At 44.3% G+C, this 26,854-nt stretch overlaps 1 protein-coding gene across 2 annotated transcripts in view; it reads right to left on the bottom strand.

Moving 5' to 3' along the window:
* The window catches only part of LPAR3 (lysophosphatidic acid receptor 3), an 84,578-nt gene extending 59,576 nt beyond the window's left edge, over positions 1 to 25,002 (bottom strand). The window contains exon 1 of one of the 2 annotated variants that reach the window (XM_070367767.1): positions 24,873 to 25,002. The gene's annotated coding sequence lies outside the window, so the exon portion shown is untranslated. Of the gene's footprint in view, positions 1 to 24,378; positions 24,582 to 24,872 lie in introns of those variants that run through there. The other variant, XM_070367766.1, reaches the window with a different exon arrangement.
* Positions 25,003 to 26,854: the final 1,852 nt, after the last annotated feature.

Below are 26,854 nucleotides of genomic sequence, written 5' to 3'. Positions count from 1 at the left end.
ATATGTGTATTTACATAAATATGTATACATACATATACTTTATTTTAATTAAAACAATATAAACATATAAACACACACAAATATGGGTGTGTGTGTGTGTGTGTGTGTGTCTGGACTACTTTTAAAAGACAAAAAAAAGAAGAGGGAAAAAACTCAAAGTGTAAATAGTTAACAAAGAATGGTAGAATTGTGGGGTTTTATTTTTTAATTCTTTCCAGTTTTTTCTACAGTCTACATTTTTTGTAATAAATAAATAGACTCTTAAATGCTGGTTTGCAAATTCTGTTTTAGGAGAACACATTCTACTTAGTATACCTTTCTTTGAAAACTATGACACTGAAAAATCAAAATTAATCCTCAAAGGAAAAACCTCAAGGATTCACTTATGTTCATTATTATTACTCTTATCAGCACAGCACACTTTAGAGTTTTCCAGTGATAATGAAAATAAAATGGTTTTCTACTTAAAATTTCATGAAACAACAAAACCTTATAATGCTGACAACTGGCCAAATCAAGAGGTCCCATCAAGAGGCCAAATCAAGAGGTTCTCTCTCTTATAAAACATTCCCAACACAATCACCCCAGAGTCCCAAAAATGAATAATGGAAATTTGTGAACTAGTACTTCTGATTTTTTTTTTTCTCTGCCATAAGCTGTCCAGCTTGTTGACAGTCCCCAGTACATATTAACAACAGATCACCATATTCTCTTAGCTGGAAATTACCAAAAACTTAGTGAGCTTATAACAAATGATCGACTTACCATTTCTTGCCTCTCTCAAACCTCAAAATATGATTCTATTATAAATTCTAAACATCCCCTCCTCAGAGATACTAAACCAATCCAAAGTAACCCTCAGTTCCCGCTATCAGAGAGCCTTGCTTTCTCTACCAGTTATGACATATTTTTGTGTGTGTTTTGTCTTTATTATCCATCCCCCTCTGCTAGACCTCTCTGCTCCATGAGACCAGGGACCTCGCCTTTTATGCTCACATCTATAGCATCAGCATGTGTGGAGGGGGCAAATGAATCTCCATTTAACACTATCTCTTCCCCACTAAAAGGAAGAGGTTCAGTTAAATGCCTTTGATGACTTACACATCACCCACTAACTATGCCAATTGGAGAATTTCACTGATTAACTTCGTGTTCTTGGGTTAGTTACTTAGTATCTTGACTTTACTATTTTTAATTGCTAATATTTGAATGATTACTCTGTGCCTGATGCTGGACTAAGCATTTTATGTAGGTCTTCTTATTTAATCCTACCCACAGTGATGCAGATACTATTATATGATCTATTGTGCGGGTGAGGAAACTGAAGTATCCTCGCCTAAGGTCACACAGCTAGTAAGTGGAAGACCTGGGCTTCTCTTGAGGCAGCTGTGCTCCCAGGCTCACAAGCTTCTCTACAACACTACATTTTCTCTCCACAGACAATGAAATACCAGACAGACCGAGAACTATAGTCATACTTACAATAACCACAGAATTACCAAAATAGAATGATCCCATCAAATCACGTTCAAAGACTGTCTTGTGTTATATGCGCATATTAAAAAAAAATTGGGACAGCCTAAATTCCCTTTAGGTTTTTTATTTTGTTTTTAAAGCCCTGAGAAATATAGGAAAAGGCATGTTTTCTGAAAATACGCTTTCAAATTTCATAGTAAGCAGGCCACACAATACAATTTTAAGACTAATGTTGTTCAACTTGAATTCTGCCAAATCTCAAGCTTGGCTTTTTTTTCTTTTTCTTCCTTTCTTCTTCTTCTTCTTTTTTTCTATACTAAAGGTTTAGAGGGTTTGAATAGTTTTGACCCAGAAACAAAAGATGTTAAACTCTGGAGGTATTACCACAACTTTCAGTTCAGTTCAGTTTAGTTGCTCAGTCATGTCTGACTCTCTGTGACCCCATGAATCGCAGCACGCCAGGCCTCCCTGTCCATCACCAACTCCCGGAGTTCACTCAGACTCACGTCCATCGAGTCAGTGATGCCATCCAGCCATCTCATCCTCTGTCGTCCCCTTCTCCTCCTGCCCCCAATCCCTCCCAGCATCAGAGTCTTTTCCAATGAGTCAACTCTTTGCATGAGGTGGCCAAAGTACTGGAGTTTCAGCTTTAGCATCATTCCTTCCAAGTTTGAATAGTTTTGACCCAGAAACAAAAGATGTTAAACTCTGGAGGTATTACCACAACTTTAAACTTCAGTAATTTAAGACTTCAGAAAATGATGGTTTAGAAAGTCTATATGTAGAATCCAAATGAAAACTTCAGGAGCAAAGCTTTCATTTAGACTCTCCCAAACTTGATTCTCTAAAACACTGTCCAGCCAGCCCATAATGTGGAAACAATTATGAAAATTAAAACATGTGAAAACCACTCAAGCTGCTTATTTCAAACTACATCTTGGGAGACAAGTTGCTGCTGGCCTTTTAGTTGGCTTTCAACAACACTTTCTTTTTCCCCTTAGGATGAAACAGGGTACCTCCAAAACAAGATCTGTTGGTGCTGTGCACATTTTCGTTTCCTGTGGTCCACAAGTGTAGAACTCTCCTCTCCTCTCTGGAAACCCCAGCCAGATGGGAGCTGGAGATCAGGTTAGTTGGTACACTAACAACCAGAAAAGAGACCACTCCTGCCAATCAACCACATTTGTGCACTAAATTCTTCTTATTAATTCATGTTAATGGCAAAATTGGGATAGCATGGGATATTTTAACTCCACATATGATCCCTGAGGTTCATTTCAGCCATGAATTTCAAGGCCCTTAAACTGCTGCTCCTCTGCTCAGAAGCCTCTTCCCCTAGATATTCCCAGGGCTCACTCTGCCACCTCATTCCTGTCCAAACATCACCTCATCAGAGAGTCCCTTCCCTGCCACTTTGTAAAAGAGCACGTCTCCAAACCCCCACCCGACCCCTTGCCAACTGCACTGTCACCCTGTCCCTTGCTTTATTATTCTTTACAGCATTTCTCACCACCTGACACTGTCTACTTGGGGTTATGGTCTGTCTCCCCATGTGCTTAGGAAGCTGGGGCCTTTGTGCTATTGTGGCATGTCCCCAGCACGTGGAACAATGCCCAGCACATAGTAGGCACTCAGTAGATACTAGTCCAATGCAGAATTAAATGAAGCACACATGTGCCCACATGCACCTTGCCTGTTTACCCAAACTGAGCATTATTACTTTCCGCTGCTGCTTCTGCTGCTGCATACTCTCTAATTAGGGTCTCAGAACTCTTTCACTTTCCTCTGTAGACTTGGCTCCCAGCCCTGCTAGATGAGAGGTGTGAGGAGTGGTGTTTGCCACCTTGGAACAGAAACTTCACAAAAGCAGGCAAATCAGGGTGGTCTGAAGGGTAGTCCCATGGTAGCGACCCCTCCCCGGTCTGTATGGACATCAGAAATTATGACTCCTCTTTGAACACAACTTCCAAAGAAAAGGGGGACTCAATGGCCAAAGCTATAGGCCAATTGAGCAACAAAGTAAAGTAGGATTGGACTATCACCCAAAGTATTCAAAAAAAATCTATTAGTCATACTGATGGAAATAAAAGACTGAAAAATATAATAAACGAAAAAGAAGAGATGACTCTCCCATGCAGAAGAAATCCAAATAAATTATGTACATGTTGCCCGGGAGGGGAACATCTCTCCCAGTCCTTACATGTGGACTGTGCATGGTAGCTTCTTCCCAAAGAGAGCATGACAGGGTTTGGGCAGCTTTTCAGTGCAGAAACTTGACAAACATGACTTTGGCCAGGTAATCAAGGTCAGCATCAACAGTGACCAGTCACACTGCTAGCCTGTAACCTTGATCAGATACATTAAGAATGATACTTTACTCGGTAATCTTCTTTCTCAAAACCATGCTGCTGCTGCTTACTCAGTCATGTCCACTCTATGACCCCATGGACTGTAGCCTGCCAGGCTCCTCTGTCTATGGGGATTCTCCAGGCCAGAATACTGGAATGGGTTGCCATGCCTTTCTCCAGGGGATTTTTCCAACCCAGGGATTGAACCCAGGTCTCCCGCATTGCAGGCAGATTCTTTACCATCTAAGCCACCAGGGAAGCCCAAGCCCAAGAATACTGGAGTGGGTAGCCTACCCCTTCTCCGGGGGATCTTCCCAACCCAGGAATTGAACCAGGGACTCCTGCCTTGCAGGCAGATTGTTTACCAGCTGAGCTACCAAGGAACCCCCACAAAACCCATAATACCAGCCTGATCTGAGAAAAACCTCAGATAAATCCCAACAGGAGGACATTCTCAAAAATCATCAAAGTCATCAAAAACAAAGAAAATCTGAGAAACTGTTCCAGCTAAGAGGAACCTAAGGAGACATGACATCTAAATATAATGTGTATCTCAGATCCTTGAACAGAAATATTATGTAAAAAGTGAGACTATTTGAATGAATATTATTATATTTATTATTATAGAATATATACAATTATAATATAAACAGTATATTTATATATTTATAAATACATAATTTATAAATTTAAATATATTAAGTACATAATTACATGTGATTATATATAATAATTATATGCAATTATTATAATTATATAATATTATTAATATCTGAGAATAAAAATAAATATTTAGTTAATAATGTTTCCATATCAGTTCATTAAGTGTAACAAATGCACCATACTAATGGGAGATGTTAGTAATAGGAGTAGGGGTATAACATGGGAACTCTAAACCGTCTGGTCAATTTTTCTGTAAATATGAAATTGTCCTATAAGCAAATAATATTTAAAATAGATTTTAAAAAGAGAGGGGAGAGGATGTCATCTCTGCTATACTGCAGCAATTTCAAAATAAATAAAGCCTGTAGGTTTCATAAGCAGTAATTTTACTCTTTGCTGTAGCAAAATAACACATAGGAGCAGCCATCTATTGGAGATTCAACTTAAACAGATACCGTCCATGACAGAAGACTGGGATCCTCGATATTCTCAGGTAAAGCTCATACATTTATATTAGGGCTACGTGCTAAGCGCACGGCTACTACAAATCTGCTACCCTCTCTGAATACACTAGACCATTTCTCTTAAGCAAGTTAAACTCAATTCTGTTAAAAAGTTTCATTACTCTGTTTAAGAGCAAATGGTAAACTCAGGCACATAAAGTTGTTCTGATCTCGACCCCTGTTCTCCGCATAGCACCCAGGTCCCGCTGTACACCGAGAGACGCTACTGGTAGTGGTGTTCCCCAAGCAGCAGACACACGGGAGGAGCAGGCACAACCGGGTGCGCCTGGGAAATGAGAAACTTCCGTGCCTCGAGCCATCTTCAGCTTCGAGTGGTGACACACAGGGGAAACGGCACCGAGAGCTCAGCAGAATAAACAGATGACTGTGTCAGGGCTCATTTCTAAGCCCTGTAGGTAGGGAGGACCGCCTGTTGCATGTCAGCTGATCGATCACTGCTTTCTCTCTCCATCAGGTGGGTGGATTTATGAAAGCGCAGGCTGTAAACACACAGCTTTTACCCAAGAACTTGTTTAATAAACAACTAGAGTCAAACGTATTGTTCCCCAGATGTCACTGATGACTGACTGAGGACTGTCTTAAACCTCTTGGTTAAACAGGAAGCAAACTTGAAAACATACCGAACTAAACCAAATAAAAGAGGTGAGACATGGATTTTACGTGATCAGCAAATTCTCTGACTCAGCTTATCCACATGTAATATAAATCTTTAACTGTGTTTACTCTGTCAATCGTATACAATTTTAATCTCCTCTAATTCATTAGGCTGGACAGATGACATACATTTTGGCAGTCTTAAAAGTAAAGATGCTAATCAGAATGCTTAAAATGAATAATATTTACATATAACTCCATATGTTCTATTATGTAGCAAATGATCCTTAGATCATCATGTAATCACATGTTTGAAGGAGGAGAGAATGCCAAAATTTAAAATGTGGACATTCATCCCTGAAAGAGATATTTTTTGTACAAAGAACTTTGTCACTCTGTGAAGATATATTTTGAGAAATTTCAAAGTTCCTACTTACAGCCAATGACTTCTCAGAAGAAGAAAATCAGATTTCTTTTCCTTATAAAATTCACAAGAGAAAATTTTGGCCCAAACTGCTTGTCTTAACGTAACCACATACTGCATTCATTCCCTGGCTCAATCCATTTTGTGACTAAATCTGCCTCTGGTACTGAGAAGGATGTTCAAGAATCTCCAGCTCTATATCAGATCAGATCAGATCAGATCAGTCGCTCTGTCGTGTCCGACTCTTTGCGACCCCAGGAATCGCAGCACGCCAGGCCTCCCTGTCCATCACCAACTCCCGGAGTTCACTGACATGGTGTGTTCCAAATAGTCCCCTGCTGTTCCCAGTAACAGGTGAATAGTGACCTGCAGTGACCCCTCCTTGCTTCTAGAAAGCATGCCTGCCCAGGTTAGTGCCTGTTTGAATCCTGAAATTTGATACAGAAAGGAAAATCACACTTTCAAATCATGTGACTATAGAGGGAAATTGTTGTTTTAATGAAAGCTTCAGAGGCTCTAAAGGAGAGCACCGCTGTTTGGTCACTAAAGCAGGAGTCTCACAGCCATCCCCATTCCATCCCCCTCTACCATCCTATGCACGTCGAGAAGTAAAACAGCACACCTGTATGAAGGTAATCAGGTCACAGAAGTGCATGTAAAAGACAAGAGAACGCTGTGTCTGATTTCAACCATCCGCCCATCCAGCTCCCTCTCCGACCCTCTCCACTTGCTCTTTTCCCTGCTGGGAACACATCAACTGGCTTCCTTGCCCTGCAGCTCCTACCCTGAGAGGTACAGTGAAAGATGAAGAGGAGGGGGTGGGGCAGAGCTGAGACACTGACTTCCCCTGCTCACTCCCTGGCATATTGCTCTGAGTTGGCCGGGTTAGTACCTGGCAGGCAGCCTCTCGTTACTGGCAGCCTCCCCTTCCCCCTCTCCTTGGCTTTCAGCTTGAGGGGTGTTAACAGCTCCTTGCTGTTTCCAGCTCTGGGTCATTGCACCATCTCTTGATTTTCATGAACTCTGCCCTCCCCCAGTTACCAGGTGATCAACCCCCTCCTCCAGATACCAAATTAACTCTCACGTAGTGAAACAGATATCATCTTCAAGTACATTATAATACAACAGTGTTATTTTAAAGGTGTTAATATGCTATAGATTTTCTTAAATCTTTTAGTATGATCAAGCACACATAATATTTCCAGCTATAAATGTAGCAACTCTCAGAGAAGGAAAGAGGAATAAACAGTATTCTCAAAGGCATGGGCCAGTATTACAATTCTTTAGATGTTCCCTATGTCCCCTTAGTCATGCCAGAACCCTAGCAAATTTCCTTACACACACTAAGTGATTCAATCAATGAGTGATTTGCCCACAGTTAGGGGTTATATGCAGGCTTTGCTAGTGGTTCAGTGGTAAAGAATCTGCCTGCCAATGCAGGAGGTGCAGGAGACACGGGTTCAATCCCAGAGTCAGGAAGATCCCTTGCAGTAGGAAATGGCAACCCACTCCAGTATTCTTGTGTGGGAAATCCCATGGACAGAAGAGCCTGGCAGACTACAGTCCATGGGGTTGGGAACAGTCAGACACAACTGAGCACACACGCATCTGCCTCAGGGGTTCTATACAAGAAAGATGACTGCACAACAGATCCCTGCATGCTGGAGTCTACCTCATGGATGCCCTGCAGTGTTCTCCAGCATCAGTCCCAGCTCTGAGTTCCTGGTCTTATATACCATGGAAATAAATGATGTGGGTTGAGGTGTTCATTTGGGCCTCAGGTTAGCCAGGTCTGAAACTAGAAGTGGAGAGAAAGAAGCAGCAGACTTTCCCTTAAGATCCTGTGAAGAGGGCAGGGTGGAGAGGGGCAGGGTAATGACAACCTGAACCAAGGGGCACTGCCACCTGATTTGAGGCCAGGCAGACATTGCCACAAGGGCTGCCTTTTGGTGGCACCACTGATCCACCCTCCACAGTGGCATTTCCAGTGGCAGGGCCAGCCACGGGGGCTGCTAGATGAGTGCTGTTCTCCCAGAAGCTCTGCAGGCTGGTGGAGATGCTAAAATGGTGGAGATACTATAATGGTGGTGATGCTATGATGGCAGATGATTTTTAGGCCCTGCGGACATGAACCAGACTTAGTCCCTAAGTAGACAAAGAGCATGGGGGCTTAAGGCACTGAGGGAGAGGGAGGGAATCAGCTCATCTCCATTCCATCAACAGTCTCATCTTATTCCAGCATTCATCACCTTTACTCCTCCAAAATGAATACAAACACACTTGGGGGAGGCCAGAAGCATTCCTTAAGTCTGGAACCTATACACATGTATACCCCTGGAGCTTTCAGACATATATACATTCATTCTCCTAAGGTGACTCTTTACTAAATTCAGATTCTTTTAGCCACTGGAGGGAACTCCCCTGTTACTGCACTGTAGAAGCAGCCTCTGTCTCAGTGTCAGCCTTGACCACCAGAATGCAAGCTTCTGAAAGGCCACCAGTTTCTTACTTAAATTTGTGCACCTGATGCCCAATGGACATGGGCATCATGGGCATGCCCATGGGCATGGACAACACGTGTCTAGTTCATGTGCTGGTTAGTTTTAGTTTGCTGGTTGGGAGTACAGGAGGCAAGAACTTGATCACACTTTATTGAATGATGCCTGGGTGATACAGAAGTAGAAAGAAAGTATAGGCTATTCTTTCAAGAAATTCGGCTATGAAATACTTGGTACCTCTCCTATGGCATTCAACACACCGTATTAAATATTTATTTGTCTTCACCTCACTTCCAAACCTGTTGGGCAGAGCTGGTATCCTTCTGTCTCCCTGTTCTCTGAAGCACAGACACAGAAACTTGCCTGTAATCAGCACATAATAAAAATATGCTCAATTTTACTGAATAATTCAATAACAAATCCTTTATTTCCAGTCTCTCTTTTTCTTTGGTTTCACTGTGGATATGGACAGAGAGTTACTCTCTTCTTGAAACTCCCCTCCCAAGCCTCTGTGACTCTACTCTTTCCTGGTTCTCGTTCCACTGTCCTCAATATTTCTGTCATGCTTTCTTCCATCAGCCTTGGAGTGTACATATTCCTAGACTCAGCCCTCAGGTCTCTCTTCTTTTCCCTTTAAACTTTCTTGCACCAGAGCTATGATTGCTTAAGTTATTTCCTCTATATGGTGACTCTAGAACTAGCTCAAGCCCTGACACTGCTCATGTCCTCTCTCTCTCATGCTAAGCTCCCAAACTGCCTCCAAGATAAACAAGAAAGTCACCACGAGGGTAGCATCTGTGCAGGATTGGATGAAACTTCCTTCAGTTCAGCTGCTGGAATAGGAACAAAGTTTGAGGCTTAAGCACCAGGTTTTAACGCAGGGGCTAAAGCAAGGGTGGTCTTGGGTTTTACGGGTTGTTTGTAGCATAGCATTTGCACGCTGGCAGAGAGGTTTGGGATTGGAGAGACTTCTCCCAGCTCACATTGGCCAGGATCTTTTGTTTTCCCTCTTCCAGGGCTTTGCTTGGATTCAGGACAGACTAGTATAACCCCTTTCCCGGTGCTCCACTGACCCTGATTACTGCAGCATCTCAGGCAATCAGATCCACCTCTGCCCCAGCACTTTGAACACAGCCTTGTGGATTCTAACGCCAAATCTGTGTATCTCATTTCTGGATTTCCTCCTGAGAATGGTTCTTGGCCCCTTCTTGAGCGAACTTCCCCCTTGTTAACCTCACCACACTACCAGCCTGTGGCCCTCAGGCTGCATAAAAGGACCAGCAGAACCCCAGACTCCACTTCCAAGAGGTCCTGTTCTGAGTGACAGGACACTGAGCTCAGGACAGTTCTTCCAACTCACTTGCCCATGACTATCTGCTGCCCTGTGACTTCTCTCATAATTATTTCTTTCGTCATTCTTGGCTTTATGGTCTATGGCACAGACTGTTAGATCATGTCTTCCTTTTCTTACAGAGTAATACACTCCATTTCCCAGCCTGCTTACAGCCAGGGTGGTCGTGTGGCTAACTCCTTGCTAATGGACTGTGAGCATTAATGAAGAGCACAGCTCCCGGGTTAGCCCTGGAGCAGCCCGACAACTTCATGCTCTTTCACCTTCCTGCATGCTAGAGCTCAGAGAGGCCTGTGATCCAGCACTCAACATTCAGACCAAGGCAGAGCCCTAGAAGCACAACTCAAAGTCATCCGGGGACAACTTTCCATTAATAAACAGATAAAACTACAGAAATTATGAATAAACACCTAGAAATGTCTGTCACAATTTGACATTGTTATGAAATACAAATGCATGATCTGTAGAGTCCAAACCAAAATACTGGTCTTCAGCATACTGGATGTAAAGAAATCTATCTTTAAACAAAGGGAGTTTGTGAAACGTTACCCTGGTAGATGGTGGAGAAACAAAATAAAAAGAGCCCTTCAAATCCAAACCTCAGGATTATTAACAAGAGAGAGAAAAAAAAAAAACTTCTGTCATCTTCAAATCACTGTATTTGGGGGCTTCTCTGCCAAAGAAGCCTGCAGCTCTAGGTGCAAGTGTTGGAAGGAAACATACTGTGAGCAAGCAATGGCTGCTCCTCACAGTTTTTAGTGTGTGTGTGTGTGTGTGTGTGTGTGCATGCTCACTCAGTCGCGTCTGACTCTTTATGACCCTATGGACTGCAGACCATCAGCATCCTCTGTCCATGGGATTATCCTGGCAAGAATACTGGAGTGGATTGACATGACCTTCTCCAGGGGATCTTCCTGACCCAGGGATCGAACCAGCATCTCCTGTGTCTCCTGCATTGGCAGGCAGATTATTCACCCCTGAGTCACCTGGGAAGCCCTAGCTTTTAGAAAGGCATTCCCAGAAAGAGATGAGCTCAGGCAAGGATCATTTGTAAGCAAAAGTGGAGAAAAATGGGCAGTACCTAGAAGCTGGAGGCCTTGGAGGATCAGAAAAGTTAACTGCTTCTACAACTGCAAAGACTAGAAAATAATATCGTTGCTCACAGCCTTTCTCAAAGGCCTCTCAGTAAAACATGGCATTGGAACAAAGAAGTCAGGCTGATAGGAAAGATCAGAGTAAGCGTGCACCCTCCTGCCCAAGTCCATGTTTTAGAGGAAGTCAGAGTAGAGACAACTAAGGAGAGGAAGAGAGAGATGGACCCAGACAGACACTGGGAAATAAGGAATGCTAAAGAACTTGGTCCAGAATAGAACTTGGATATGGTAACTGGTGTATGGAATTGACCAGAAGCAAACAGATCAGAAGACTGTAAACTTTTTAAGGAACCACACTGCCATGGAAGCTATAGCGAGGCATGGAGCTCATACTTTCCAACAGCCATTTCAGATATGGCCATAGAGGGTGATGGATAAGGAAGAACTTCCCAGGCAACAGAGTCAAAGTCAAGGCCACTAGGAAGACTCTCTCAGAGAGCAGTAGCAGGGATTGAGGCAGGGAAATCTTAATAATTCCTTCCCAGCAGTGGTTCATCATTTTTACACACCTGTGGCTGCTAGGTGTCTTCCACTTTTCAGAAGGGTGGGAGTTTTATTTTGTTGTGGTCTGCTTGTTTCTATCCCTCCATTGTATAATGAATGTTTGTCGGTCAGAATAAGCAATGAAATGGACATTTTATCATGAGTATTTAAAACAAGGTTTAGAGAAGGGAAGGCCAGACCTGTGGAGTTCTGGTCATCTAAATCCTTTCAAGGAAAGTATGGCAGGCTGTGACACAGGGGAGGCTGGGGAGCAGGGAGAAAGCAGCAGGAGCTTTGGCGACAGCTGGCCCTGGGTCAGATGTAGGCTCTTCACTGTCAGCAACACCTCTAACCTGGCACATCACTGATCTGGCCAGAGCCTTTTCCTTCCTCTCTAAAGGTAACTACAGCACAATAACTACAACAACGATATAGATTGTTGAAAGGATAATGAAAGCACTGTTTATAAAGCGCCTAGCAAGATGCTTAGCACATAGGGTGTACTCAATAAATGGTAGATAATACTTCTCAAGAAAGTCAGTTAACTCAAAATTTCCCCCAAATTCAGTGGAATATGCAGCTGGCATTCTGGAATCACTGTTCACGCTCTAACACTTCAATTTAACAAGGACCAATACCAAAGGCATCCTTTACCTGCACGACACTACCTACAGTCCAGGAAAGACCCGTCCCCTGCCTGAAAGTATGGGCCCAGCACTGCCGTGATGAGGCCTCGGGCACTGCCGCTTCCCTCTTCTGCTGCTTGAAACAAAGCAGGGAAGCAGGAAGGGGCAGGTAGAAGGGGGTGAGGAAGCAGAGGAGAGGCGACGTGGTGTGGTGGAAGAACACGGGTTTTGGGTTCTGGGTTCAAGTACTACTAGTAAAGCAGGTGAGCAGAGTGGTTAAAGAGCAAGGCCCCGGCAATGATCATACTCAACAGTGAAAAACTGAAAGTTCTTCCTGTAAGATCAGGAGGGACAAGACAAGGATACCCACTCTGGCCCCTTCTGTTCAATACAGTATCTCAGTTCTTGCGAGAATCAGACAAGATGATGACATAAAAGGTATTCACATCAGAAAGGAAGGCGTAAACTTATATGTCTGCAGATGACATGATCTCATATGTAGAAAACCCTAAAGATCCCACATACGTTAAAAAAAAAAACTGTTAGAACTAATGGACTAATTCAGTAAAGTTGTAGGACACAAAATCAACATACAAAAATCAGTTGCATTTCTAAACACCAACAATAAACAAACTGAAAAGGAAATTAAGAAAACAAACTGATTCACAATAGCACTATAATGAATACAATACTTGAGAATTAATATAACCAAGGAAGCAAAATATTTGTATATTCAAAACCATAAAACAATGGTGGAAGAAATTGAAGAAGACATAAGTAAATGGAAAGACATGCTGTGCTCATGGATTAGAACCTAATATTGTTAAGATATTATGGCACAAAGTGAAGAACTAAAGAGTCTCTTGATGAAAGTGAAAGAGGAGAGTGAAAAAGCTGGCTTAAAACTCAACATTCAGAAAACTAAGATCATGGCATCTGGTCCCATCATTTCATGGCAAATAGATGGGAAAAAGATGGAAACAGTGAGAGATTTTATTTTCTTGGGCTCCAAAATCACTGTAGATGGTGACTACAGTCATGAAATTAAAAGACGCTTGCTCCTTGGAAGAAAAGCTATGACCAACCTAGACGCATATTAAAAAACAGAGACATTACTTTGCCAACAAAAGTCCGTCTAGTCAAAACTATGGTTTTTCCAGCAGTCATGTACGGATGTGAGAGTTGGACTATAAAGAAACCTGACCTCCGAAGAATTGATGCTTTTGAACTGTGGTGTTGGAGAAGACTCTTGAGAGTCCCTTGAACTGCAAGGAGATCCAACCAGTCCATCCTAAAGGAGATCAGTCCTGAATATTCATTGGAAGGACTGATGCTGAAGCTGAAGCTCCAATACTTTGGCCACCTGGTGTGAAGAGCCGACTCATTGGAAAAGACTGATGCTGGGAAAGATTGAAGGCAGGAGGAGAAGGGGAGGACAGAGGATGAGATGGTTGGATGGCATCACCGATTCAGTGGACATGAGTTTGAGTAAACTCCAGGAGTTGGTGATGGACAGGGAGGTGTGGTGTGCTAAGGTCCACAGGATCAGAAAGAATTGGACACAACTGAGCAACTGAACTGAACTTAAATGAATTGATTGTTAAGATGCCTACACAACAAATTCAGAGCAATTGCTATCACAATCTCAGTGGCACTTTTTTTTTTTTTTACAGAAATAGAAAAAAAAATCTTACAATTCATGTGAAAACACAAAGGATTCCAAATAGCCAATACAATCTTGAGAAAGAACAAATCTGGAGGCCTTATATTTCCTGGTTTCAAAACATACTTCAAACCAATATAAAGTTACAGTGATGAGAAAAAGTATGACATAAAGACAGACATATTACTTTGCCAACAAAGGTCCATCTAATCAAGGCTATGGTTTTTCCAGTGGTTATGTATGGATGTGAGAGTTGGACTGTGAAGAAAGCTGAGTGCCAAAGAATTGATGCTTTTGAACTGTGGTGTTGGAGAAGACTCTTGAGAGTCCCTCGGACTGCAATGAGATCCAACCAGTCCATTCTAAAAGAGATCAGCCCTGGGTGTTCTTTGGAAGGACTGATGCTAAAGCTGAAACTCCAGCACTTTGGCCACCTCATGAAAAGAGTTGACGCATTGGAAAAGACTCTGATGCTGGGAGGGATTGGGGGCAGGAGGAGAAGGGGACGACAGAGGATGAGATGGCTGGATGGCATCACTGACTCGAAGGACGTGAGTTTGAGTGAACTCTGGGAGTTGGTGATGGACAGGGAGGCCTGGCGTGCTGCAGTTCGTGGTGTTGCAAAGAATCGGACACGACTGAGTGACTGAACTGAGCTGAATAGACAAATGGAGGCTTCACTGGTGGCTCAGATGGTAAAAAATTTGCCTGCAATGTGGGAGACCTGGGTTTGATCCCTGGGTCAGGAAGATCCCCTAGAGAAAGCAATGGCTATCTGCTGCAGTATTCTTGCCTGGAGAATTCCATGCACAGAGGACCCTGGTATGCTACAGCCCATGGGGTCACAAAGTCGGACACGACTGAGTGAATGACACACGTAGACAAATGGAAGAGAATGGCAGCCCAGGAATAAATTCATGTGTATATGATCAACTGATCTTTGGCAAGGATGTCAAGAATATGCAATGGAGAAAAGACAGTCTCTTCAACAAATAGTGTTGGGGAAACTGGATATCAAAAGACCAAAAAGAATATGGCCTCTGGTGATAACTGGCCTGAGTGTAAAGCCTTGCTTTTGTTGTTGTTGTTTAGTCACTCAGCTGTATCAGACCCTTTGTGACCCCATGGACTGTAGCCTGACAGGCTCCTCTGTCCATGGGATTTTCCAGGCAGGAATACTGGTGTGGGTTGCCATTTCTTCCAGGGGATCTTTCTGACCCAGGGATCCAACCTATGTCTCCTGCACTGGTGGGCAGATTCTTTACCACTGAGCCAACAGGTAAACCTAAAGCCTTGCTTACCAGGTTTAACCTCTCTGTACCTAATTGTGTCATCTATAAAATGGGGGTAACAACAGTACCCTCTTCCTAAGACTACTGTGAGATTTAATGAGGCATTCAGAGTAGTCTCTGACATAGAGGCTGTATTGTTATTGTCAGTGGGGCCTGAGGACAGTTGGGCTTCCCAGGTGGCACTAGACCTGGGTTTCCATCCCTGGGTCAGGAAGATCCCCTGCAGAAGGAATGGCAACCCACCCCAGTATTCTTGCCTGGGAAATCCCATGGACAGAGGAGCCTGGCGGGCTGCATTCCACGGGGTCACAGAGAGTTGGACACAACTGAGCATGCACACACGAGGACAGTTACTTATCCTCTTTGAGCCTCAATTTTCTCTGTTATGAAACTGAGACAAGACTAACTTGTCAGGTTATTGGGTTATTGGGACAAAGTGAACGAAACAGCCAGTGTAAAGTTCTCAGCCCACTTCCAGGTCCAGAGGCGTCAGACAAGTCCAGTAAAGCAACAGGGCAAGTCTGTTCCCAACAGGTGGGGGCGGGGATCCCAAGAGAGACCAGGGAGGGAAGATCAAAGGAGGAAATCCCTCCCTCAGGCTGGGTGGGTCACTGGCGTTACAACCTCAAGACGTCTCCCCTCTACCACCCTGTCCAGGGTCACTAACTGGTGTTTCTCACTACCAGTTGGAAACATGCAGCCCCAGAGAAAAAGTATAAATGGAGTTTAGCCAGCTGGGTGTTTAATCTTCACCCGATGAAATTAAACCCCATGTTTAATCTTCTAATAATTTTACTACACTTCCTCTACCACTTTGGATCTTAGAGTAACCCATCAAAATATATTCATTAAAAGACCAATGAGCAGTTTTCGAGGTGAGTTCATGTCTCTTCCCATTGAGCCCATGGTGAGATGGGCAGGATAGCTTTCTCCCTCTCACAGAGGAGAAAAGTAAAACCAGGAGACACTGATTCACTCTGACCAGCTCTCATCCTTTGAGCCCAGGGCTCTTTTCACCACTCTGACCACTGCAGCCTCTTTTTTTTCAGTAGTTAATCCTCTAACCCCATGAGAAATAAAATATGCAGATTTGTTTTTTGTAATGACATTAATGCCTTTTGCAAGCATTTAGTGATTCTAGAAGTAATATGATTGTGGTAAATGTCAATAAAATTTGTAAATGTATCTCTACTTGGAATTTTTGACAAGAGTTTATGGGGAAAATCCATTATCAAATGAAAATGGCTAAAACTCTAAGTACAGATAGAAAATAGCAACAATTATTTAGTTTGCCTCCTTCAGAGAAAACTCAGAAGAGCAAGCAACTCAATTTACTTCTAACATGTTGAATCATATAATTTAAGAAATAGTTTCTCCTAACGAATTTTACCTTCCCCATCATCTCAACAGAGTTTACCAGCTGAACTAGGCCACAGACATCAATTATCTGACTACCGAAGTTAGATTAGAACTTAACTAAGAAAGGCTAGTGTTGACCTAATATCAACCCATGGAAACTTTTTAAAATGTATATACTATTTCTCTTTTTGCTTTCTATCATTCCTATCTTCTCTCTTTCTCTACCTTCTCTTTTCTTCCCTCCCCAGAACTGAGGGGCCAGCAGGTGGCTGAGAATGCAGTTATGATGAAAGGGAGTCTGGGGAGTTGCAAGGAAGAATGGGCTATAGTTGGGGAACCATAGGGAGCTGGAGGGATTGGAGGCTGATAATAAAGCTGCACACATGCCTGAGCTAACAGGCCTGGCAGTCAAAGACAGGCAGCAGTGGGAAGAGAGGTGGACACAGGGGAAGCAGGATGGCCTTTGTGGCTGAGAGATGAGCTACTTTGAACAAATAAGTAAAAATACTGAAGGCAATGGGAGTCAAGTTTCTAACTGCCAGAGATGATATGTAGAAATATATAAACAGGTAAGACTAGAAAGATCCTTGGGTGTTGGATTGGAATTGGAGGTCTTAGTATGAACTCATGATTTTATAATATATGGCCTTATGTAGACAATATATAAATGTATATGTATATATACATATATTTCCTAGTTTGTCCTCTGAGAGATCTAAAGCAACAATACCCCAGTAACAATGGCACACCAACCTTCCATATCTTGTTTTCTAAATAGCATTCTCTACCAAAAGGGATGACTAACCAGGTCAGGGAAAGTACAAGATAAGCCTGAGATAGCTCGTGATGACAGAAAACTTTAAAATGCTCAGTGAATTATAAAGATGCCAAAAGGACAAAGGAGCAAGTTCAGAGGGACTCTCAACTGGTCAAACTGAGAACAATTTGAGCATCAAAATAAGTAATGATAGTATGAGATCTCAACATATTGTATTCAAAAAGAATCCACAAATACGTCCTAATATAATGAATAAATGCATGAAGGAGAAAGAAAGTTCTTCCTTATAATTGAATGCCAACTAACAAATGTGAAAGGAGTAATGGAACTAAAGAATCACCATTTGGCAACCTTCAGAGAGGTAGCTGATTCTGGCAGAAGTCAGCAGGGAAGAATAAAAAGTCATGTCTGACTGTTCGTCAACCCCATGGACTTTATAGTCCATGGAATTCTCCAAGCCAGAATACTGGAGTGGGTAGTCTTTCCCTTCTCCAGGGGATCTTCCAAATCCAGGGATTGAACCCAGGTCTCCCGCATTGCAGGTAGATTCTTTACAAGCTGAGCCACAAGGGAAGCCCAAGAATACTGGAGTGGGTAGCCTATCCCTTCTCCAGTGGATCTTCCCGACCCAGGGATCAAACCGGGTCTCCTGCATTGCAGGCGGATTCTTACCAACTGAGCTATCAGGGAATCCCAATAAGGCTTTAGGTAGAGGTTTAATGAGGAACAGGCTATTAGAATAATCTCAGAATGCCTCTTCACAAACACCAATATATTTCAAAGGGAAAAATGGTGAATTGAAGGTGGGGAGATGTGGCAGACACCAACATAATCAGGTGATTAGGGCCAAAATTCCAGTGGTGGATAGGCTGATATTGTGTATCTTCTAATGTGATGTGCTGAGAAGAGCAGAGCATCCTGCCAAGAACATATGCTCAAGTCTGGTTGGGAAGAAATGCTGGCCAGACCCAGTCTGAGAGTCATCTACTGTATGCAAGACCTGTATAACTGCAAGGGCTTTAGGAAAGGGAAAGTCTGAGTAACTATTCTAGAAAACAATATGACAAATTTAACATGAATCCCAAATCAGGCAGGAAAAAAAGAGACATCTGGGGGACTCTTGATGAAATATGCGTGGGCTTTGTGGATTGGATGGTACTGTTGTAACAATGGCAACTTCCTGGTTTGGTGATGCAAGGATTATTGTTATGTGCAACTTGACTGGGTTAAGGGATGCCCACGTAGCTGGTAAGTAAGTGTGCCATGAGGGTGGTTCTAGAAGAGATTAGCATTTGGATCTGTAGACTGAGTAAAGAAGATGATCCTCAAGCAAAGTGGCTGAGTATCATCCAGTCTGCTGAGAGACTGAATAGAGCAAAAAGGAGGCAGAAGAGCCAATATTCCCTGTTGTCTGAGCTGGGATAACATCTCCTCCTGTCCTCAGACATCAGCGCTTCTATTCCCAGGCCTTCAGACTCAGACTGAATTACACTACCTGCTTTGCTGGTTCTTTAGTTTGCAGATGGCAAGACTGTGTGACTTCTCAGCCTCCATGACCCTACGTCAATTCTTGAAACAAACACCCTCTTATAAACAGCTATCCCATTGGTTCCATTCTTTGGAGAACCCTGACTAATCCTAATGCCATGCTGCTGCTGCTGCTAAGTTGCTTCAGTCGTATCCGACTCTGTGTGACCCCACAGACGGCAGCCCACCAGGGTCCTCTGTCCCTGGGATTTTCCAGGGAAGAATACTGGAGTGGGGTGCCATTGCCTTCTCCGCCTAATGCCATGGGGATATAGAAAAAGATTATACTTATTTTCTCCTTGCCAGATCCATGTGACAGTTTAGTTCAGGGAGAGGGTTCCTATTCAAAGGATTGACCTATTAGAAATCAACCAGGGCAGGAGGCAAATTATTCAGGGATGTTCTATACCCAGTGCCTTGCTTTGATCTTCAACAACTAGTTACTCTCAAGGGCTGTGAGCCTTAACATTGCATTCTAGCTCCCTTTGGGAAGTGAACATCTGTGATGGACTCTACTGCCCACCTTTGATTTACATGCTCTGAGTCCATCTGGGGACAGCTCAAGCCTTTCTGAAAAAGAGGGGTCTGGAGGCAGCATGACTGAAAGGGGAGACCAGGGGAATGGCCTTAAAGGTGCATTTACAAAGCAAGCACACTGCTTTTATTCAGATTGCATATTTGTTTGGAGAGCCTTTGGGCAAACTAGTGGCACTTATGGAGGAGATAAAATGCCCTTCAACCCATCCCTTCCACCTGCCAAGCCACCCTGATGATGCCATATCAGGCTGCACAAGGCTGAATCAACCAGGGCTAGTAGGTCCTCCAGCCAAACATCCAGGGAGCAATAAAGACACAGGAGAGCTGATGAGTAATTTCAGGGGCTGACTAACATCGTTAGGAAGGGGTGCAGCAGGCTGTTTTTCAGAGTGACTCTCAGTCTGGCCCAGACCTGGCTGTATGAATAATTCACATCTGAGGATGGGAGGCAAGGTCTACGGGAGCAGGGAGGGGAACAGGCAAGCGAGGAGTTCAAGGCAGTAGGCTAATGGGACAAGAGGCTAGGGGTTGGGGCCACAGAGGCCAGGCCAGGAGATGAAGAGCAATAAGGATGAAGACATCAGCCTGGAGAGGGAAGAGGGGGTACAAGCCAGGAAGTGAGACTTTCCTTTCACTGGGCTCTGTTCTCCTGGCTCACCAGGCAAGTCAGACAGACAGCAACACACACCTTTCAGACTGAATTAAATAATAAGCTTAATTGTTTGGGGTAGGAGGGGGAATGCCTTGAGTGGTTTAGTGCTTTGCAGAGTAAGCCTTGGAGACTCAAGTTACCAAGTAGGCATAGGCCAGGGAGGATGGCTTGTGCATGCCTGCTAGGTTGCTTCAGTAGTGTCCAACTCTTTGCGACCCCATGGACTGTAGCCCACCAGGTTCCTGTGTCCATGGGATTCTCCAGGCGAGAACACTGGAGTGGGTTGCCATGCCCTCCTCCAGACAATCTTCCTGACCCAGGGATCAACCCACATCTCTTCTGTCTCCTTCATTGGCCGGCTGGTCCTTCACCACTGGTGCTACCTGGGAAGCCCAGGGACAGGATAGGGCACCCCAATTTAATGTCTGATGATCGCCAGTACCACTCTGCTCTGACTCACTGGCTGGTTAGTTAACTCTATGTTTCTGTCTACTAAGAACTGAGATGAGCAGACAGCACAGGTAATTCTAAGATGGAATGAAAACTTCTTTGGACCTTTGCCCTGCACCTTCGATCACACAATGTTAGGTAATCTTGGTCCTGAAATTTCTCTTCCTCTCATATTTCCCATGGAGCAATCTTGCAGCCTTTGGCAGGATTTCTTCCTTGAGGAGGCAGCAAGTTCACTCAGCATGTCCAACACCCATGTGGAGATCCTCCCACCCCTACAGCCTGTCTGCCCCATATCTGGAGGCCCTGCCTCTTTAATTCCAATATTTATGTGACCCTGCTATTGCTAAGTCACTTCAGTCGTGTCAGATCCTGTGCGACCCCGTAGACAGCAGCGCACCAGGCTCCCCCGTCCCTGGGATTCTCCAGGCAAGAACACTGGAGTGGGTTGCCATTTCCTTCTCCAATGCGTTAAAGTGAAGTCACTCAGTCGTGTCTGACCCTCAGCGACCCCAGGGACTGCAGCCTTCCAGGCTCCTCCGTCCACGGGATTTTCCAGGCAAGAGTACTGGAGTGGGTTGCCATTGCCTTCTCTGTTATGTGACCCTGGCCGGGCACAAAGCTCTTCTGCATACCTGATTTAATGGGACCCAACACAACCAATGCAGGTAGCTAGAAAAAGAATCATTATCCCCATTGTGCAAATGAGAAAACTGATTCAAAGATGATACACAATTTATTCAAGGTCACAAGAGTTCACTCAAGTGTGGCTGGGGTTAGAACTCAGACCCCTGTACACCAAACTGCCTCTCTAACCCAGCACTGTAAGGGCACAAGCTCTTGGGGCTTTCACTCAGCTCTGCGCCCCTCACCTCCACCTTTCCCAGCCACGGCAGGACTAAGTTCCAGGGGATTCCTCCACATACACAAAGAATCCCGGATGAGGGACAAAGGTCAGAGAGGGGGCAGCTCAGTATCTTCAGGAGAAACAATGGACAGAAGAGTAAAAGGGCCATGGCGAGGAAGCAGGAAAATGAGTAAGAGAAGTGAGAAGAACATCTCTAAGTCACTCAGGACTTGGGAATCTCTCTTTGCACTCTAACCAGTACAATGTACATTAGCAGCATGTTTATAGAAATGTCAATACTTTAGTGTTCTTGCCTGGAAAATCCCAGCGATGGCAGAGCCTGGTGGGCTGCCGTCTATGGTGTCGCGCAGAGTTGGACACGACTGAAGCGACTTAGCAGCAGGAGGGAAAGGGGGCAGCCAACATTTAAGGAGTACTTCTATACATCAAGACCCCACTAAGTGCTTTCTCTTTTCATCTTGGGAGGTGGATATAATCTTCATTTTTACAGACAAGGAAATTAGAGAGGTGAAGCAAAGTATTCATAGTCGCAAAGCCTGGCCTGGAACAAAGGCTGGTCTGACTGCAAAGCCCAGCTCTTCTCTTTACACCACAGTAATAATGCCCTGGGCCTGGGCTCTGCCATTTAGAACCTTGCAATCAGACTTAACCACTCTGTTGGGTATAATCACAGTCCAGAAAGCATCTTGAATTAATGTATACTCCACAGAGAATGGCTAATGGGTAATTTGAGTTATAGCAATTCCCATTCGAGTTACAATGATTCCCCCAGCCACAGCCCAAAGAAATCAGACGCTAGGCTTAGATTATGGTGGATTTTTGCTCCAAGATGAAAAACCTGGCGGAGAGGCAGCCAGCCTCGGGCATGGGTGCACCACTTTGAGGGTGTGTGCCTTGACTGCTAAGTGGCTATGGTGCTATGTGTGCAGGGGTTCCTCTGTGTCTATATGTTTTGGAAAAATGAGAGAGGATTAGCATGTAGATTTTCAAATAGGTTCTGATGAACATAAATGGAAAATTATCCCATTTTGAAATGTTTTCATTTTAGTCTTCATTTGTAGAAAACATACGTAGATCTGCTCAATTAAACACCTTGTAAATCATCCAGATATGTAAATTGTTCTTTAGTCACTAAGTCCTATTCAACTCTTTGTGACCCCATGGACTGTAGCCCACCAGGCTTTTCTGTCCATAGGATTTCCCAGTGGGTTGCCATTTCCTTCTCCAGGGATTCTTCCTGACGCAGGGATCAAACCCAAGTCTCCTGTGTTGGCAGACAGACTCTACCACTGAGCCACCAGGGAAACCTAGATATTTAACTAGACCTGACCTAATAATATAAAGAGACTGGTAACTACTATTCATGCATCTGTAAGATTCAGAAAAGAAATGTGTTACTTAGAGTTAAAGCTACAAAGTTTTGAACTCTAAAGACAAAAATATAAAACTTGAAAAATGTGTTCAAATAATCTGTTTTTCTAGGTACTTGGTACTTATATGGACTTCCCAGGTAGCGCTGGTGGTAAAGAACCCATCTGCCAATGCAGGAGACATAAGACACATGGGCTCGATCCCTGGGTTGGGAGGAACCCCTGGTAAAGGGAATGGCAACCCACTCCAGTATTCTTGCCTGGAGAATCCCATGGACGGACAGAGGAACCTGGCAGGCAACAGTCAATGGAGCTGCAAAGAGTCGGATATGCCTAAGCACGCATACCACACACGCACGCACTTGGTACTTATATTGACATAACAATGAATATGTTATGTCCAGATGACTGGATATCACTATATGATATATACAGTCGCATGGTACAAGAGACACCTCCAGAAGCTTATCTCAAGTATAGAAACCTCACTGGCAGGGGTTGCTTGCGGTGTATTTTAGAACAGCCCACTTTGTTTGGACAAGCATGGTGTTAGTAGAGCAGAAGTGGTGTGTTTCTAACTATCACTTCTGTTCAAAAAAAGGAAAATTCTATTCACTGGATCAGAACACACAAAATTGGATGAAATTCCTCATCGGAAGCAAGGTTAGCAACCCCTGATTAAGTAGCTCACTGGAAAACCCAGTAACTCTCCTTAGCAATACAAAAGGTCATGCATTGATGACATGCTGTGCAGTGCATGAAATAATAACCGACTGGTGAAGAGGGATCACCTGTGACTGGCATTTACTTTATTCTCTGACTTACAAAAGTAGGAGCCATGAGAAGCTGAAAGAAGCTCTTAACTTCTAAAATAATATCCCAAAGCCAGGTAATACCCAGGGCAGCAAAGAAGTAGGGGGTGAAACGCACCGCAGTGACAGTAACAAGTAACATTTCATGGAAAATGCCGTTTAAAAATGACCCACATATTTTGGGGGCAGTTTTAATGATTCCCTTAATAAAACTAAACTGTTTCCAATAGCACAGTCACTCCTCAAAGTATTTGCTTGAGAAATTTCTAAGCAATTTTAGGTAGTTGTAACTTGTTGAAGGAAAGCAATAAAGTAACACTGCTACAGAACAAAGCACTTTTGTCTGCAGGTGGTGAGGGGGACCGTCAGGACCTTCACTTACTCTCAAAGCACTGCCCCTGACAGAGTTACTAGTGAATTCATAATAACCATTTCCCAAATCTTTGGATACCTAGCATGGTTCGAACTGTTCCCTAACTAACACACCGCCACTCCCGGGAGGAGTTGATGGCTGGAAAATGTTCTATCTGTGGGCTCTACGGGAGAACCTAAGTTCACCATCGACGGCTGCAAGATCGAGTTTGGAAAAGAAACACCTGTGCAAAGCCAGCGGAACCTGCGCCCGGCTCTCCGCTCCTCTGAGCCCAGCCCACCAGCTCACAGCAGGGAAGGACGCAGCGCGGATTCTGCATCCCGACGGCTTTTTACTCCTAGCAGGGAAAAAAGGAAGGCGGAAAGGGCAAGATGTGCTCCACGTCGCCCAAAGAGGTCTGTCCAAGGTACATGGAATAGGTTTGGGGTCCGGGCTAGACGTCAGGCAACCCAAAAAAGCCGCGGGCTGGGCCCGGCAGAGATGCGCCCCGACCTCCCCACGCGGCCCGGCCGGCTGCAGCTCCGGGAACCCTCCCCGAGCTCCGCGCCCCACTCACCGCTCACGCTCGCCCGCGCCGCCGAGCCCGGGAACCGGGACCGCTGCTGCTGCCGCATGCCCTCGGGGCCGAGCGCGACGGGCGACCGGGGGCCGAGCGCTAGCAGCGGCGGAGGACGCGGCGGGCGGGCGGGCGGGCGGCGGCGCGCCTCCTCTCCAGTGGCCGCTTAGACCCGCTGGGAACCCAAAGTTTGGCAGAGCGAGGGGCGGCGCCCAGGGGGCGGAGGGTCCGCGTCCCGCCCAGCTCCGCCTCTCCCGCTCCGCCCGGCCCGACTGTTCCCACGGGAGAGCGCCCCCCACCGGCGAGGCACGGATCGGCGCTCGGGGCTCTTCTGCAGATGCCCTTCTGCCTGGGACTGGTCCTCAGGAGTGGGACTGGTCCTCAGGAGTGCGACCGGCCTCCAGGAGATGGCACTCATTGAAGGACCCCTAGCACCCACAGGCCCTACAGAGCCATAGCTTGGAGCCCTGTATTAAAGCACTGTCCCCCTGTACCTCTCCTCATTCTGCGGGGAGAGATTCCTTTGAAGTGGCTTCAGGAAAGTACAGACCACGTGGGAGGCAGCTGGCCGCTTGCTCTAAAACTCGAATCCCAAAGCCCTTTAAGGGAGCAGGCAGTCCCAGAAGCTAAGGGTGTTTACAGACATTTGATTCGGGGCCTTTTCCTAGGCACCTGTTTATTGCAACAGGGAACAAAAAATATTTAAATTTCTTGTAAGAGAATTCTGGGCCTCTTGGGGTCAAGAGTCTTGGATACTGTTTCTCAAAGCTGAAATATAAAGCCTCCATTGACCCACCTTTGGTAAAGAAGGAAGGTGCAAAGTAAAACAATGTTTGTCATGAAGACTTTGTTCTCTCTAAAGTCTGCAAAGCAAAAAGGGCACAGACGTGCAGAGAGTCGCGTTTTCCCAGTGACCACACAGGAGGGAAATACGGTGAAGTGAGGTCCTTCCTCCTCATACTTCAAAACCTTGGGAAACCCAGACAGAAGCGGAGATGTCTTCCTGTAACCCTTTGCCATTCATTCATCCATTCTTTCACTCATCATTCGATGCTGATATCGGGCCCTTTTGTATGCTAACTAGGAACCATATCCCAGGAAACAATCTGAATGATAACTTCCCTCTTACCATTAAAGAAATTCTGCTTCCTCTGAAAATAATAATGTTTTATTCTTTATGCAATGGATCTCATCCTGTAGGCCATGACAGCCTAGTGTGCTTCAAACTTTCATAGAGATTGGGTTATACGTTCATCAACATGTGCCCAAAATATTATTGCTTCTTCTGGGTGTGCAGAAAACGACTGTGCTGTCTTACAGATGAATTGTATATAGAGAGATACAACTTGTAGTTAGTGCTAAAGATCATGTTTACCGGAACAAGCAAAACTCTTGCAGACGATATATATGAGTATGAGGCCAGGGGAGGGAACAGCTCAACTCAAATAACAGTGCTGAAGGGCAATGTGGTAAACACAAAAATTCTCAACCACCAGCACTTACCAAATGCTTGACTCAATAAATCTGTAGTATGTTGAGTGAGTAACTTGTAGGCTGGACTGGGAACTGTAAACACCACTTAGAGCCTTCTTTTTGCTGGGAAATTTGTTCCAAGTTCCAAACAACTTATTAGCAAAGGGATTTTGGCAACTCATTATGTTGTAACTTGGGAACTTCCTGAACTGGAGCAACGCAAAGTGGAACAGGGATCTTGTAGGCCAGATGTGATTACCTTTGATGTATGAATTCTTAAAAGGGAGAAAGGAGAAGGAAAGATGGTGAACTGTGTTGCAACAGGAAAAAGACATTCTAACTAGATGGTTTTTAATAAATCTGAGCAGAAGACAAGGAAGTGATGCGAGAAAGATATGCAGAGGGGATGGGGCAGGAAGAACAGCTAGTTTATTGACCTATAGGCAGGAACAGGAAAAAGGAGACAGAACGCAAAGGGCAAGTAAAGAGACAAATGTGGCTCTAAATTCTAGTTTTTTGGAGGGATTATCCACCAGATTCTGTAAATCCTTGTAGGGCCTAGAGTGTCTCACTTTTCTAAAAAAAAAAAAAAAAAAATTTTAATCAGTAAAACCAAATTAAAATTAACAGCAAAAAATGGTAAACACAAAGCCTGAGGATATACTTTGCCTTAAAGATCACTGGCTGGAAAATCATTCAAAACTTTTTCAACAAACATTTGCTGATCAGCTTCCTGTATACAAACTGGTCTAGTTTATGTTCCTGGAGACCCAAAGATTTATAACATTGTTTCTATGAGGGGAAAGGCAGGCCAGTGTAGGGGATGGATTCTACAATACTTGATAGAATGGAGTAGTGATGGCTGGAAGAACAATTATGACCTTGGAGAACTTGTGTCAGCCAGCATTTACTTGGCAGGGAATAAATGCTGCAAAGTAAATAAACAAGCAAACAAAACTAAAACCAGGTCAGCCAGCTGCCATGATGAGAAGCAAAACAGGAC

Source organism: Bos mutus, chromosome 3, assembly GCF_027580195.1.
Source record: "Bos mutus isolate GX-2022 chromosome 3, NWIPB_WYAK_1.1, whole genome shotgun sequence".
NCBI classification, from domain to species: Eukaryota; Metazoa; Chordata; class Mammalia; order Artiodactyla; family Bovidae; genus Bos; species Bos mutus.
The sequence above is the reverse complement of the archived record's forward strand: the minus strand, read 5'-3'. Positions and strand labels throughout refer to the sequence as shown.